The sequence below is a fragment of the Meles meles genome, chromosome Y (assembly GCF_922984935.1).
Source record: "Meles meles chromosome Y, mMelMel3.1 paternal haplotype, whole genome shotgun sequence".
NCBI classification, from domain to species: Eukaryota; Metazoa; Chordata; class Mammalia; order Carnivora; family Mustelidae; genus Meles; species Meles meles.
The window spans coordinates 43413759-43429186 of record NC_060088.1 but is presented as its reverse complement, the minus strand read 5'-3'; positions in this window follow the sequence as shown (position 1 = coordinate 43429186).

Below are 15428 nucleotides of genomic sequence, written 5' to 3'. Positions count from 1 at the left end.
TTTTTTAAATCACCTTTATCTCTGTGGTCCGAGACTCCCTGATTCCTTTTAGGTTTTTCTGATCCAGAGTGAGTATCCAGGCTGCTGCTTAAATCCTCCACCCGGCATGTGACATGACCTCTTCACTTCCATTTCTTGGCCATGATCTGTTCCTGTTCTTATGCCTCTGCATCCATTGATTACTCCATCATTGCCTTAGTTCTGGTCTCTGTATTCTTCTCTGTATTTGAACAGCCCCTTCTGATTTCTACACTGAGAGTAATTTCTTTAAGATGAAGATGTCATGGAGTGCCACTGGCTGAACCTTGGTGGGGTCTCTGGGATATGTGGCATGCCCACTGTGTTGGGATGTGGCTGTCCACTCTCTTCTGGGCCAGTCCTCTGCAGAGGCACTCGTTGCCTGCCTTTCAGAGTGTTTGGTGTCTGGACCACATATGGTGAGGTGTAGCTTGGTCCGCCCTGGTGTGCCTATGAAAGGAGACTTTCAACCCACTCAACTTTACTAAGGCCTGCTGAATGCTGTGGTCAAGAGTGAGGATGTGGGCCGGGCTTTTTTCTAGTCCTTGAATGGAGGGTCTGTTCCCCTGGTACTAAGCAATGTGGCCTGAAGGAAGGTAGTCCCAACTGGTTTCCAGGGTTGGAATATGTGATTGCAGGTTAGGCAGCTAATGTCCGTACCATCCTGTCTGTGACCACTAGCTCAGGTTTATGCTGACCGTGGTAGAGCCCCAAGATTCTTTTGCCCCCTTAAAGGCATCACCACGAATAGTGCCTATCACTGATGCACAGCAAGAAACAATAATCATACCACTTTATCAACAAGTATTGTTTCTGATCATGGTTTCCATGCTGTGTGTACCCGGTTGCTTGCTGGTGTTCTCTGCCAGAGAAACACAGTGTTCTCTGGAGTCCATGCCTGTCAAGCATGCTGATCTGAGATACCCGGGCCTCAAGACCCTTTGTTTGCAAGTACTCGTGTCATTCAAAATTCTCCATTTCTACGCCAACAGCTATGGTTCTGAATCTATCTTTTGGGTTCCCAGTGTGCTCCTCTCTCCTGGGCCTTTGTCTTTGGCCATGGCTCCCTGGCTTCAGAAGCACCACCGTCCACTTCTCCCCTAAGACATGTCTACACCCTTCTCCAATGATCCCTGCGACTTCGTCTCTCTTTAACCGTAGAGTTTGATTTCAAAGCTTCAGGTTCATTGACGCCATGGTTCCATTGATGTGGTCATCTTCCTGTTGTGCTGATGGCTGAAGACAAGCCGGGATATCCAAGACATTTCTGCAATCTCCCTGTTCTCCCAATGCACCACAGACTCTTACTAGCCATAAGCAAGAAGAAATTTTGAAACTTACCACATGTGGCAGAATAGTGGAGAGCATTGGGCTGCTTCCCATCTGTCAGTCACAGAAAGACAAAGAACATATGATTTCACTCACCCATGGGAGGAAAGGAACATATGAAAAAGGAAGAAAAATGGGACACACAATGAGAATCTAACCAGGCACACAAAATTTGGTGTTTCTTCCACGGCAGGTTAGGGAGAGTCTGTGTTTCTAAAAGAGGATTAAATGGGACATTCATTGCAGTAAATGTGGACGAAAGAGATGGAACATGAGTTTCAATATGTTTGAAGGTGAATTTTGATCCAAAGAATAGCGCTTTATATCTCTAAGAATATCATTCTAAGTGTTTTGTGAAACACACCCTCCCTCCCACCTTTCCCCCCACACACACACTTAAAAGAGTCCCACAGAATTTAGGGAGAAAGTGAGGAGTAGCACTCATGGAAACAAACCTCAGAGAAAATACCTTAAGGGAAAAAAGTATCAACGTCAGAAACCTACAAAACCGGAAAAGTTAACTTCTTACCTATCAAGAATTAATTAAAGCATTCAGGACTAAACTCTCCTAAACAACCTAACCTAAATGTCCCCTCACACAAGTATGCCCAGAAATCCAATACCTGAGAGAAAAGGATAAATTCCAAGACACATACCCACGACCAAGAGTAGGTCATGAACATACACATCTGATGTCTCAGGTAATGAAAAAAGTACTTGAAGCATTCCTCAAACACCTCCCAAAACCCAAAAATCCAGGTCAAACCAATTTGATGGTCAACACTCTGAGGCATTTAATGAAGGCAATGCCGGTTCTTCTCATCTATTCCCAAAATGTAGGAAGAGGGAAGAATCTAATTTGCAATGTCCAAAGATCAATTCAGTTAAGGACCTCATAGGAAACAAATGGCATACCATTTAAATCAGTAATATAATCGACACAGCCTTGTTTCTGGCCTGGAACATTAAGCTGATTTGGTCTTCCCAGGCATCCATGGGGTGACTTGTGCTACTACTTCTTTCCATAAGGGGGACCCTGGTGCCATCAAAATGGACACTCCACCGCCCGCAGAAAGAAAGAATGCTGTTCAGAGCAGCTCACAAATCCCAGAATGGGAAGGCTTCCATGACCTCAATAGGCCACCCCTCCATTCGTCAGTCATCGTGGACACTAACTCCAGCATGAGTGAACATCTGACACGTGCCCTGACTGAGGGTCTAGAGATCTTGACGCAGATGCTGCACATTGGAAATGCCATGTGCTCGGTCCTGAAGGGAACCGGCACTTGTGTTCAGAATTCTATCCTCACACTCCTGGACCACCAGCCCTCCAGACTGTTAATTCGGGAGACACAATGCAGTCTTCTGCCTGCCTTGATGAAAGAAGAAGAGCCCTAGGCATCTGGCCAGAATCCCCACATGAGGATCAACCTGCACGGACGGCACACCAATGTCCTAGGCCGCCCTGAGCACTAATGATCTGTCTTACACAGCCTGAGACCTGACCTCCCATCAGTCACCCCAGATTTCGAGCCCCATATCCTGCATGTGGATACATGCCAAGACCAGATACTGTCATCTCTACCCAACCAGGGTATTCAGCATCTGTGTCCACACAATAGCTCAAGTCCCGGCCTATTAGGGAACCTCAAGTGTAAAAGAACACTCCTCCTTACCCATGAGGGGAAAAGCTTGCTGTGGGGATAGGAGTCTAACCCTCAGTGTGGAGCCAGCTGCATGGTCCATGTACCATGCCCACCAGGATGGCTGCCCTGACCACAAACAGGCATTGTGACCCTCAACCTGAGCCCGCTTTCAAACCAGCCCCCTTGCTAGCTGGACCAGGAGCTCACATATCAGGCCTGACATGCCCATAGGCCCAAATCATCACCCTCGGTCGGGTTCTCCAGGCGCCCGGACTCAGAAGCCGACTCTAAATCCCTGCAATGGTGGGAATCCTGAGATGGAAAACAACACTCTTCCCTTCCCCCCAAAAGACATGAAACCCTTGGGAGCCAGGCAGAATCCTGCAGAGGCAGAATCTCCCGTGGCCCTATGAGGTTACCGATCCATACCATAGCCAAGAGAGACACACAACCCAGACAGAAAGGCCCGCACCCAGGCCTCCCCTTCGCACTCATTTCAGATCCTGCGGCATTGCCCTCAAGGTCTGCAGATAGGCCATACCATCACCTCGCCACTATCCTTATGCCAAGTTTGTGTTTGCAGATTTTGTTCCCAAAGCCCAGGCCAATAGGCCCTATGGGGTGGGGCCTCTGAGCCAAAGAACAGGACTCTGACTGCCCACCCGAAGGAACCTCTGCCCGTCCACATTTGCACAAATCCTCAAAATTTGGACACAACTGCAATGCCTCGAGCACACCCCAAATTGGTTGGCTGCCTTGGACAAATGCTGTATTCAAACACAGGCCAGAAACCTCCCCCCAGGCAGAAACCCAAGTCAATGGACCTGTGTCAGAAGATGGAACCTGACATAACCCTAGGACCTCAATGGAACCCTAACTTAGGTTTGCAGCCATTTGTCTCCAGAGACAAACTCAGGACTACCTACATATGGTCCAACACTTGATCCCTGAGCCACAAACCAGAACACGTCCTGTCCCCAGAAGGCAACCTGGCTCTTGGAAGCTGGGTCCAACCCTCAGGGGAGAGAATTCTTCATGGCGCCTGAGCCCCTACTACATTATAAGGTCTCCCTGGACAAAAGCCAGCATTGTGACCCATCAGAATGATGCTCCCTGTCACCTCAGTCCCCTCGGCACTTTGCTCCAGAGACACCAGATCAAAACGGCCATGTTCCTGGGCTGGTATGGTAAGCAGAGCTGGGCTTTCCAGACATCCATGTGGTGAATTCTGCTACGACGTCTTTCCTACTGGGGGGCTCTGGTGCCATCAAAACGGACTCCCACTATCCCGCAGAAGGAAAGCGTGCGTTGGGAGCAGCTCACATGCCCCAGCCTAATAAGACCTCCATGGCCTCATGGGCCACCCTTCCATTCGTCGGTCATCATGAACATAAACTCCAGCATGAGTGAGAACCCAATCTCCTAGCCACCCTGTGCACTAATGCTCTGTTTGACACAGCCTGAGCCCTGACCTCCATCAGCCCCCCAGGTAGTGGGCCCCATATCCCACAGTTGGAAATGTCAAGGCCAGAGACTGTCATCTCTACACTACCTGGGTATTCAGGCGTCTGTGCCCAGACATAGCTCAAATCCCAACCTATGGGGGAACCTCAAGCATTAAAACCAACTCCTCCTTCCCCACCACAGGAAAATCTTGCTGTGGGGAAGGTGCTCTAACCTTCATAGTGGGAGCCAGCTACATCGAACATGAGTCCACGTCCACTCTGGAGGGCTTCCCTGGCCACAAACCAGCATTGTGACCCTCAGCCTGAGCCCACTTTCAAAACATCCCCCTCCCAAGCTGGACCAGGTGTCACATATCTGGACTCACATGGCCTAGGCCCAAATCCTCACCCAGAAGCCGACTCGGGAATCCCTGCTATGGAGGGACCCTTGAGACAGAAAAGAGCACTCTTCCCTTCCCCCTGAAAGAAACCAAACCCTTCGGAGCTGGGCAGAATCCTCACAGCGGCAGAATCTTCCATGGCCCCATGAGGCTACTGCTCCATTCCCTGGCCAACCGAGACACACAACCCAGACAGAAAACCCTGTGCTCCTGCCTCCCCCTTTTTTTAAAGATTTATTTATTTGACAGAGAGAAATCACAAGAGAGGCAGGCAGAGAGAGAGGAAGGGAAGCAGGCCCTCCACTGAGCAGAGAGCCCGATGCGGGACTCGATCCCAGGACCCCGAGATCATGACCTGAGCCGAAAGCAGCGGCTTAACCCACTGAGCCACCCAGGCGCCTCCTGCCTCCCCTTTTTAACTAATTTCAGAACCCATGGCACTGCCCTCACAGTCCACAGATCAGGCCTCCCATCACGTCACCCAGAACCGTATCACAAGTGTGTGTTTGCAGACTTCTGTCCCCAATGCTGGCTGACAGACCCTCCAGGATGGTGTTAGGGTCTGTGATCAAAGGAACAAGACTGACACAAAGCAAAAATCAAGAAAAGCTTTATTTCGTGCCATGCATCAGAAATCATACTGACAGGTAGGTGCCCGAGCCTTGCTGGGGGCCACCGCCTCCTTGCCCTGGGTACCTCCTGGAGGCTCCCTCCCTCACCCTCACTGTACCACAGGCTAATCCCTGGTACACGGCTGCTCCTGATGAGGCCGCTCCTGAAGAGGACGCTCACTATGAGGCCGCTGCCAACAAGGCCGCTCCCTGGATGAGGCTGCTCCTGATGAGGCCACTCCCCAACTGTCTGTTGACAATGCCACTGCTCAGTTGGTGAGGCCGCTCAGGGCGGCGCCGCTGCTTGGGGCAGCAAGGCTGCTCCAGTTGAGGCTGCTCCTCAGGATGAGATTCCCAGCAATGCCACTCCTGACAAAGATGGTACTGGCGGCGGCACTGCTCAGGGGGGTGAGGCTGCCAGCAATGCCACACCTGATGCTCCTGATGATGAAAAGGGTGCTGTCACTCTCCACAACCCTGACAAGACCACTCCCACCACTACCCTAATGGCTCCCAATGGCTCCCCTAATGGCTACTCTAACAGCTCTTGCTACCCCCTACTCTAACTCTTCATGCTACATCCCCCTCCCCCGCAGCCACACAGACCAGCCTTTATAGAGGTGGTTATCCCGGCCCACACAACATGGCCAATAGGATTGCAACTCACCTCAGTAAATATATGCATGTCACACTGATGGGCCATCTCCATCTAGCTGGCCTGGCATGCCCCTACATTCCACCCTTTTCTTTGGAAACTAGTCAAATCCTTGACATTTCAGCCAGTTCTATGCTCTCCTGTTGTTCGGGGGCTACATTGAGCATGTAAAACTGGGGCCAAAAAGTAACAGTAGTGCACAGTCACTGATGAGTTAGCCATTCAAAACTTTGTATAACCTTTCCCATTTTTTCCTAATTCCGTTCATCTAATTTCCAACCTATACTTTTCATCAACAGGTAACAGTAGGAGGAACAATAAACTCGCATTGTTTTTAGTCTCAGCTTTAGTCCATGGTCAGCGGGGTCTGTTGGCTGCAGCTTCCATCTGTGGGGGGCATCCTCATCCTCGGCTCGTTTGACATGACCCCCATGAATCCAGGCCCTAATGCCTTCTACTTTTACTGCCGTGGGGGTGGTCAAGATAACAGTAAATAGTCCCTTCCAGCAAGGCTTCAAGTTTCCCACTTCACAGCGACATATCCAAACCAAGTCCCCGGGTTGGTAAGGATGAGGATCCACCTCCGTCTTCGTCCCAGTGTGGACGGTCCGGATCCCTGAGTGGGCCTTTTTTAAAGACAGACTGTAATGCCTGCAGTGGCTGGAGTACATACTGATCAGTCATTTATGCTGTCAAGGACTGTGGGGTCTCCCAAACATTATTTCAAATGGGGTCACCTTGGTTAAATAGGGTGTACTTATTGCCCTGAGGAGGGCGAAAGGAAGGAGATCCACCCATCCACCGCCAGTCTCCAGAATTAGTTTTGTCAAGGTCTCTTTAAGAGTCCATTCCATTCTCTCTACTTAACCCAGACCTCTGGGGCCAGTAGGCACAATATAGTTTCCAATTAGTGCTCACCGCCTTCGCCAATGCCTGTGAGACTGAACTCACAAATGCAGGGCCATTCTCTGACCCGATTGTGAGAGGCAGCCCAAACCTAGGAATTATTTCTTCTAGTAGCTTTTTGGCTACCACTCCTGCCATCTCATGTTTGGCGGGAAAATCCTCTACCCAGGCTGAAAATTATCTACAAAAACTAACATGTACTTGATCCCATATTTTCCAGGTTTCAATTCTGTAAAATCTATTTCTCAATAAATTCCTGGTTCCTTACCTCTTTCTCTTTTCCCTCTTCCCATTTTAGTTCTTCCCACATTAACTGCCTGGCATTGAGCACATCTATCAACTACATCCTGAACCATACGCCCTAATTTAGAAACCTGGAACTGCTTGCCTATTAGCTCCTTGAGTTTGTGTATCCCCAAATGAGGACCCTAATGTATTTGGTCTACTAACTTTTTGCTCAGTCTTCGAGAAATAATTATTTTTCCTGCTTCAGTCTTAACTGAGTCCCCTTCATAGTCTAATTTAACCCATTTCTGTAAATACTTTAAATCTTCTTCTGAATAGTTCGGTTTTTCTGGTAGGGCTGCAGCCTGGAGTGTAACCAGTTCTTGCACTGTTTCTTGAGCTGCTTGCTTTGTGGCTTGATCTGCTAATTGGTTTACTTTTGAAATAAGATCAGTCCCCTTTGGTGGTCCCGGGCAATGCATAACGTCCACCTCTTTAGGGTCCCAAATAGCATGGAGGAGAGCCAATATTTCTCCTCTGTTTTTAATTCCCTTTCCTTGTGCTATTAAGAGGCCCCAATCTTTATAAATAGCCCCATGTATATGGAGAGTAACAAATGTGTATCTGCTGTCCGTATATATGGCGGTTTTACCTTTGGCCATATGCAATGCCTTTGTGAGTGCAATCAGTTCCTCTTTTTGAGACAAAGTTCCATGTGGCAGGGATGCTGTCCAGAGTTTCTGCTCAGGAGAAACTACCACAGCCTCCGCATACCTCTTTCATTGACCATGTAGCAACTCTCATCTGTGAAGAGAGTCATTTCGGCATCCAGGAGAGGAATGTCTCTGAGATCCGGCCTTATTCCTGCTACTTGGTTTAGGACCTCCCCGCAGTCATGTGGGTGGTCATCCAGCTCCTCTTGCAGCAGCATGGCTGGATTTAGCACAGCCGGGGGTCGGAAGGTGAGTCTTGGTTCATTGAGGAGGAGGGCCTGATACCCCGTCACTCAGGCATTTGGCATCCATCAGACTGGTGGAGTCTGGTGACGGCCCTCGATAGCGTGTGTGGCGGTTATGATGAGATTTTGAAACAAAGTCAATTTCCTCCATTCCTTGACCAGGTGGGCTGTGGCAGCAATTATGCAGAGGCAAGGGGAAACCCAGATGCTCCTGGATCTAGTTTCTTGCTAAGATAGGCTACTGGCCTTTGCCAAGGCCCCAGGGTCTGAGTTAAAGCTCCTTTGGCCACTCCTGCTTTTTCATCGACATACATGTGGAAGGGCTTGGTAACATCTGGGATGGCCAATGCTGGGGCACGCAGTAAGTCTGCTTGTAATTCCTGAAATGCTCCTTTGGCCTTAGCTTTCCACTCTATAATATTGAGCCCCCTTTTGACAGTTCGTAGAGAGGTCATTCAATCTCTGCAAACTGCGGTATCCACAGCCTACAATAACCCACTGTCCCAAGAAACTCCCTCACTTGTCGGGACATGGTGGGGCGGGGGGTATCAGATGATCACCTGTTTCCTGGGCTCGGAAGGTAAACGCACTCCCTCGTGAAGATCAAAGCCTAGATAAGTGGCATTGCTCTGACAGAGCTGTGCTTTCTTTGCTGACACCTGATACCCTTTTTCCTGCAGAGTCTGTAAAAGAGCCCTTGTCCCCCGCAAGCATGACTCACAGTCCTCAGCAGCTATCAGGAAGTCATCAACATACTGTAACAGAGTGACTTCTGGGTTGGAGGTTCTGCACTCATGCAAATCCTCATGTAGTGCCTCGTCCAAAAATACTAACTTCCCGCAAGTCCTGAACAGTTCGGTACTCGCCAGTCTCAGCCTTTTTGATGGGCAGCAAGTGTGTTCCATGGAGACTTACAAGGAACTAGGATCCCATCTCCTCGGAGGAGGTTAATGTGTTTTCTAATCCCTTCCTTTCCTTCCTGGGGAAGGGGGTACTGCAGAACGCAAATAGCCATCACCATCGCCTTTAATTGTACCACCACTGGATGTTGTTCCTTAGCCAAGCCAGGGGGCTTCCCTTATGCCCAGTCCTCAGGAAACTTGACCTGTTGGATTTGGAGAAGGTTCGCCCCTTTGTCTCCTCTGGATTTGAGACTGGCTTGTAAAGGAGGTATTCATCTACTGCTTCCATAAGCACCTGTAAAGTGGGTTGTCTTAAGGTTACAGTCATGTCTCCTTCCGAGAACTGAATGTCAGCTCTTAACTTATGGGGGGGATATCTTCCCATCAAGTTATATGTGGCATTATGGAGGACCAAAAATAGATGTGTCACTACTCCCAAGGCCAAATTTAGAGTCCTTTCTGTTGTCCATTTATGTCTCTCTGTGCCATTTGCTCCTTGTACCCAGAACTCTTCTCCAGATCGTTTTCAAATAGGTTTAAGTAATAATGAATATTCGGCTCCCGTGTCCACCTAAAAATCAACTGATTTCCCCACCACTTCAATTTTTACCCAAGGTTCGGTGAGGGTCTCCGAACCATGGCCCTTTCAGTCTCTGGTGGCGAGCATTGCTGTCTTCCTTTGGGGGCACACCCTGGCCCAATTCCTTGTCCATTACAGTAAGTGCACTGATCTGAATCTACGTCTTCCCGCCTGCCTTCTCTGTGCTTAGGCTTTTCCTTCCGTTTGCTATCCCCAACATGTTTCCTCCCCGCTGCATGTAATGCCAAAACCTTAACGAGTTTTTTGTTCTGTTTTTCATCCTCTTGTGCATCCCTGTTGTTAAACACCTTTTCTGCTATTCCAACTAACTCAGTCAGATTTTAAAACCCAAAGATTTTCTGAAGTTTCCTCCTTATATCTGGGGCTGACTGACTAACAAATGCAAGATTCATTGCTGTCTGATTTTCAGGTGCCTTAGGGTCGATTGGGCTATACATTTTATAGGCTTCAATTAGCCTTTCTAGGAAAGCTCCTGGAGACTCATTCTTACCTTGAGTCACCATACTAATTTTAGATTAATTTATGGGTCTCTTTGCAGCTGCACAGAGGCCTCCCAGTAGAGCCTGGTGGTAGAAACATAAGCTCTCCTTACCTTCATCGCAATTTGGATCCCAGTCAGGGTTTCCCTTGGGCAGTAGTCTTCCATTCAGCGGGGATCGAGGTCCCTGCCAAGTCTCTCGCTTATCCCCTTATGGGTTTCTCGCATGATACAATCCCTCTCTTCTGTGTTAAAGAGAGCCATGAGGAGCTGTTGAAAATCCACCCATGTAGGTTGGTGGGTAAGAAAAACAGTCTCCAAGAGACTAATTAAATCCTGAGGGTAGACAGAGGATTTGTGTTGGGTCTTCCAGTTAGAGATGTCAGAAGAGGAGAAAGGGATATAGCTTAGGTGGTGGCACCCTCTCCCACCCGGTAGAGCAACTTCACGGAGAGGCAGCATTGGCGCAGACAGTACTGTACAGGTGGAGTAAATGGAGGATGAGGGGGATAGAGGAAAAGGGAAGTGTCTGGGTGGTCTCTCTGCTTCGTAGTCCCATAGGTAGATCCCGACCGCGTATGAGACGGACTGGTAAAGACATCCTGGGACCAAGAGTCAGATTTAGGGGATAGATAAAGTGACGGGGGGGGAATTCAACATCCTCCACATCTGATAGAGATAGGATGGTCTTATTCCCTGGATCCCCCTTATCTGTCTGCTCTGGTTTTGGTGCTCTGACCTTAGAGGGAGAGAGATGGTCTCATTAGCAGGGAAAGGTGGAACTTGAACCATGATGGTGGCTCCTTTATCAGATATCGCCAGGCCACAATATACAGTATTTGGTCTCAATGTAGATCGAAGACCTCACTCAGTGTAGAACAGATCTGAGCCAAGGCAAATGTTCCTTACAGCAGCCACCCTGTGGAGAAAGTGGGCCACTCTAATTGACAGAGTGTTTTTAGTTTTCCCGGGTAAACCTTGTCACCTGACTGAGTGGCTTTAACTTGGAAATCCTTGAAATGTTCCAGAACAATACCTAGGGGTGCCACAGGTTGCTTACTCCCTGCTTGTCCCATTTCTCCAAATACAACAAACAACACAACAGAAAATTTAAAAACAAGGCAAACACAACCACAGGCCCCGTGATCCCCATCCAGAGCCTGCTGCTTTTGGGGACTTCATTGGTCCCCCACAAACACAACAAACAAAAGATCCCAGCAGACAACTGCAGACCCAATGATACTTACCCTGAACCTGCCACTGAGGTGGCTTTCTTTACCCCCCAACTGTCTGGGGGGACTCGAACCCCCCTACCATCTAGGGGAACCCAAACTCCCTATACGTCTAGGGGGACTCAAACTCCCCATACATCCAGGCAGACTCGAAACCCCCATACTCCTAGGGGACCTCAGACCCCCCGTACACCTAGGGGGACGCGAGTCCCCTGTCGATCTACCAGCAGAGGGATGGGGCGTCGCCACATCCACTCCAGCCTTGGGAAGCGTGGCCGTGTCCAGCTTCTCCACAGTGGGCTATACCCTGGAGCTCCACAACCAGACAGACAAGATCTCAATAGAGGTTTTTTTACAGAAATTCCGATGCTGGCTCAGTTCTCGTCGTTTGATACCAGATCGAACTCCCAATATTGGGGTCCGTGATCAAAGGAACAGGACTGACACAAAGCAAAAATCAAGCAAAGCTTTATTTTGCGCCATGCATCAGAAATCAAACTGACTGGTAGGTGCCCAAGCCTTGCTGGCCACCTCCTCCTTGCCCTGGGGTCCCTCCTGGAGGCTCACTGCCTCCCCATACAAGGGACAAGGCCTCTCCTGACGAGGATGCTCACGACGAGGACGCTGCCAACGGGACCACTTCCCAGGATATGGCCGCTCCCTACGAGGCCGCACCCCGACCGTCTAGTGACAGCACCGCTGCTTGGGCGGCGAGGCCACTCGCGGCGGCGCCACTGCTCAGAATGGCGGTGCCGCTGCAGAGGAGGCCAATCCCCGGGATGAGGCTCCCAGCAATGCCACTCCTGAAAGGCCTGCACCCGGTGGCACTGCTGCTCAGGGCGGCGAGGCTCCCAGCAATGCTGCTCCCGATGCTCCTGATGACAAAAAGGGCGCTATCACTCTCCACAACCACGACACTACCACTCCTACCAAAAACCTAACAGATCCCAATGGCTCCCCTCCTGGCTAATCTAATGGCTCCTGCTTCCGGATACTCTAACTCATCCTGCTGCCCACCCCCTGCAGCCTCACAGACCAGCCTTTAAAGAGGTGGTTGAGCCTGGCCCACACACAGGTGGCCAATGGGATTGCAACTCACCTCAGTAAATGTATGCATGCCACACTGATTGGCCATCTCCATCTAGATGGCCTGGCCCGCCCCGAAAGATGGGGCCTATGGAGACACAGCGAAGGACTCTGCCTGCCCACCTGAAGGAAACTCTGCCCATCACATTTGCACAAACCCTCCAGATTGGGAGACACCTGCAATGCCTCTGAACCCACCCCAAATCCATTGGCCGTCTTGGAAAAAAGGCACATTCGGAAACATGCCAGACACCTAACTCCAGGCAGACACCCAGGTCAATGGCCCTGAGTCAGAGGATGGAACCTGACATAACACTTGGACATCAACAGAAACCTAGCTTAGGTTTGCAGTTATCTGCCTCCAGAGGCAAACTCTGGAATACCTACATATTATCCAACCCTTGATCCCTGAGCCACAAAACAGAACAACTCCTGTCCACAGAAGGCAACCTGGCTCTTGAGATCTCCGTCAAACACTCAGGGGAGGAGAAAGTGCATAGCGCCAGAGTCCCTGCCAATTTCTAAGAAAGCTATGGACACAAGCCAGCATTGTGACCCATCAGAATGAGGCTCCCGGTTCACCACAGCCCCCTGAGCACATTGCCCCAGAGCCACCAGATCCAATCAGCATTGTTCCTGGGCTGGAAGGGGAAGCTGAGCTGGGCTTTCCAGGCGTCCATACATTGACATCTGCTACGACGTTTTTCCAAATGGGGGACCATGGTGCCATCAAAATGGACCCCTGCTGTCCTGCAGAAGGAAAGCTTGCTCTTTGGAGCTCATAAGCCCCAGTCTGGAAAAAACCTGCATGGTCTCAGGAGGCCATCCCTCAATTCGTCTGCATTCATGGACACAAACTCCAGCGTGAAAGACGATCTGACAAGTGCCCTGACTCAGGGACTGGAGATCTCGTGTCAGACGTCGCACATTGGAAATGCCAGGTGCTCGGCACTGAACTGAACCGGCGCTTGTGCATTCAGAATTCTGCCCTCACTCTCCTGCCCCGCAAGCCCTCCAGATTGTTCATTCTGGAGACCCACCCCAATCTTCTGCATGCCCTCCAGAAAGAAGTATGGCCCTAGCGTTCTGCCCAGAATCCCCACGTATGAATCAAACTGCACGGACCTTGATGGCACCCCAATGTCCTAGGCCACCCTGTGCACTAATGCTCTGTCTGACACAGCCTGAGCCCTGACCTCCCATCAGCCACCCAGGTAGAGGGAAACATATCCTGCAGATGGCTCGTGCCAAGGCCTGAGACTGTCATCTCTACCCAAGCCGGGTATTCAGGCGTCTGTGCCCAGACTATAGCTCAAATCCCAGCCTAGGTGGAACCTCAAGCATCAAAGAGCACTCTGTCTTTCCCACGATGGGAAAAGCTTGCTGTGGGGATGGGGGCAAACCCTCAGAGTGGGAGCCACCTGCATTGTCCATGAGACCACGCCCAATCAGGAGGGCTGCCCTGCCCACAAACAGGCATTGTGACCAACAGCCTGAGCCTGATTTCAAAACAGCCCCCTCCCTAGCTGGTACAGGTGCCCGTCTAGCAGGCCTGACATGCCCCAAGGCCCAAATCCTCCCCTCGTTGGGGTTCTCCAGGGGCCCGGACCCAGATACTGACTCTGGAATCCATGCTATGGCGGGACCCCTGAGATAGAAAACAGCACTGTTCCTTCCCCCTGAAATACACCAAACCCTTGGGAGCCCACCAGAATCTTCACAGAGCTAGAATTTCCAAAGTGCCATGAGGCTACCTCTCCATTCCATGGCCAACCAAGACACAGAACCCAGACAGAAAAGCCTGCGCTAATCGCCTCCCTGTCGAAATAATTTCAGATGTCGCGGCACTGCCCTCACGGTCCACAGATCTGGCCTCACATCACTTCACCCAGAACACTATACTGAGTGTTTGGAGACTTTTGTCCCAAAAGCCCTGGCTGAAAGCCTCTCCAGCATGGGGTGTCTGGAGCCACAGTGCAGGACTCTGCCAGCCCACCCAAAGGAAACTCTGTCCGTCACATTTGCACAAACCCTCCAGATTGGGAGACACCTGCAATGCTCCTGAGCCCACCCCAAATTAGTTGGCCACCTTGGAAAAAAAGGCCCATTTGGACACATTCCAGACACTGACCTCTAGGCAGACAACAAGGTCAATGGCCCTGAGTCAGAAGATGGAACCTGACATACCCTAGGACCTCAACAGAACCCTAGCTTAGGTTTGCGGCCATCTGCCTCCAGAGACAAACTCTGGAATACCTACATATGGTCCAACACTTGATCATTGAGCCACAAAACAGAACAACTCCTGTCCCCAGAGGGCAACATGGCTCTTGGGAGCAGCTTCCAACCCTCAGGGGAGGAGAATCCTGCATAGTGCCTGAGGCCTCACCACATTCTAAGGTCTTCCTGGACACAAGCCAGCATTGTGACCCATCAGAAGGACGCTCCCTGTCACCTCACCGCCCATGGTTAATTTGCTCCAGACCCACCATATCAAAATGGCCTTGCTCCTGGGCTGGAAGTGTAAGCGTAACTGGGATTTCCAGGCATCCATGCCGTGACTTCTGCTATGACGTCTTTTCATACGGAGAACCCGGGTGCCATCAAAACTCACTCCCCTGTCTCAAAGAAGGAAAGCTTGCTGTTCAGAGCAGCTCAAAAGCCCCGCCTGGCAAGACCTACATGGCATCATAAGGCTACCCCTACATTCATCGGCCATCATGGACACAAACTCCAGCGTGAGCAACCATCTGACATGTGCCCTGTCTCAGGTGCTGTAGCCTCGATTCATACGCTGCACATTTGAAATGCCAAGTGCTCGGCAGTGAACGGAACAGGCACTTGTGCGTTCAGAATTCTGTTCATAACCTCCTGGCCCACCAGCCCTCCAGATTGTTCATTCTGGAGCCAAAACACAGTCTTCTGCCTGCCCTCC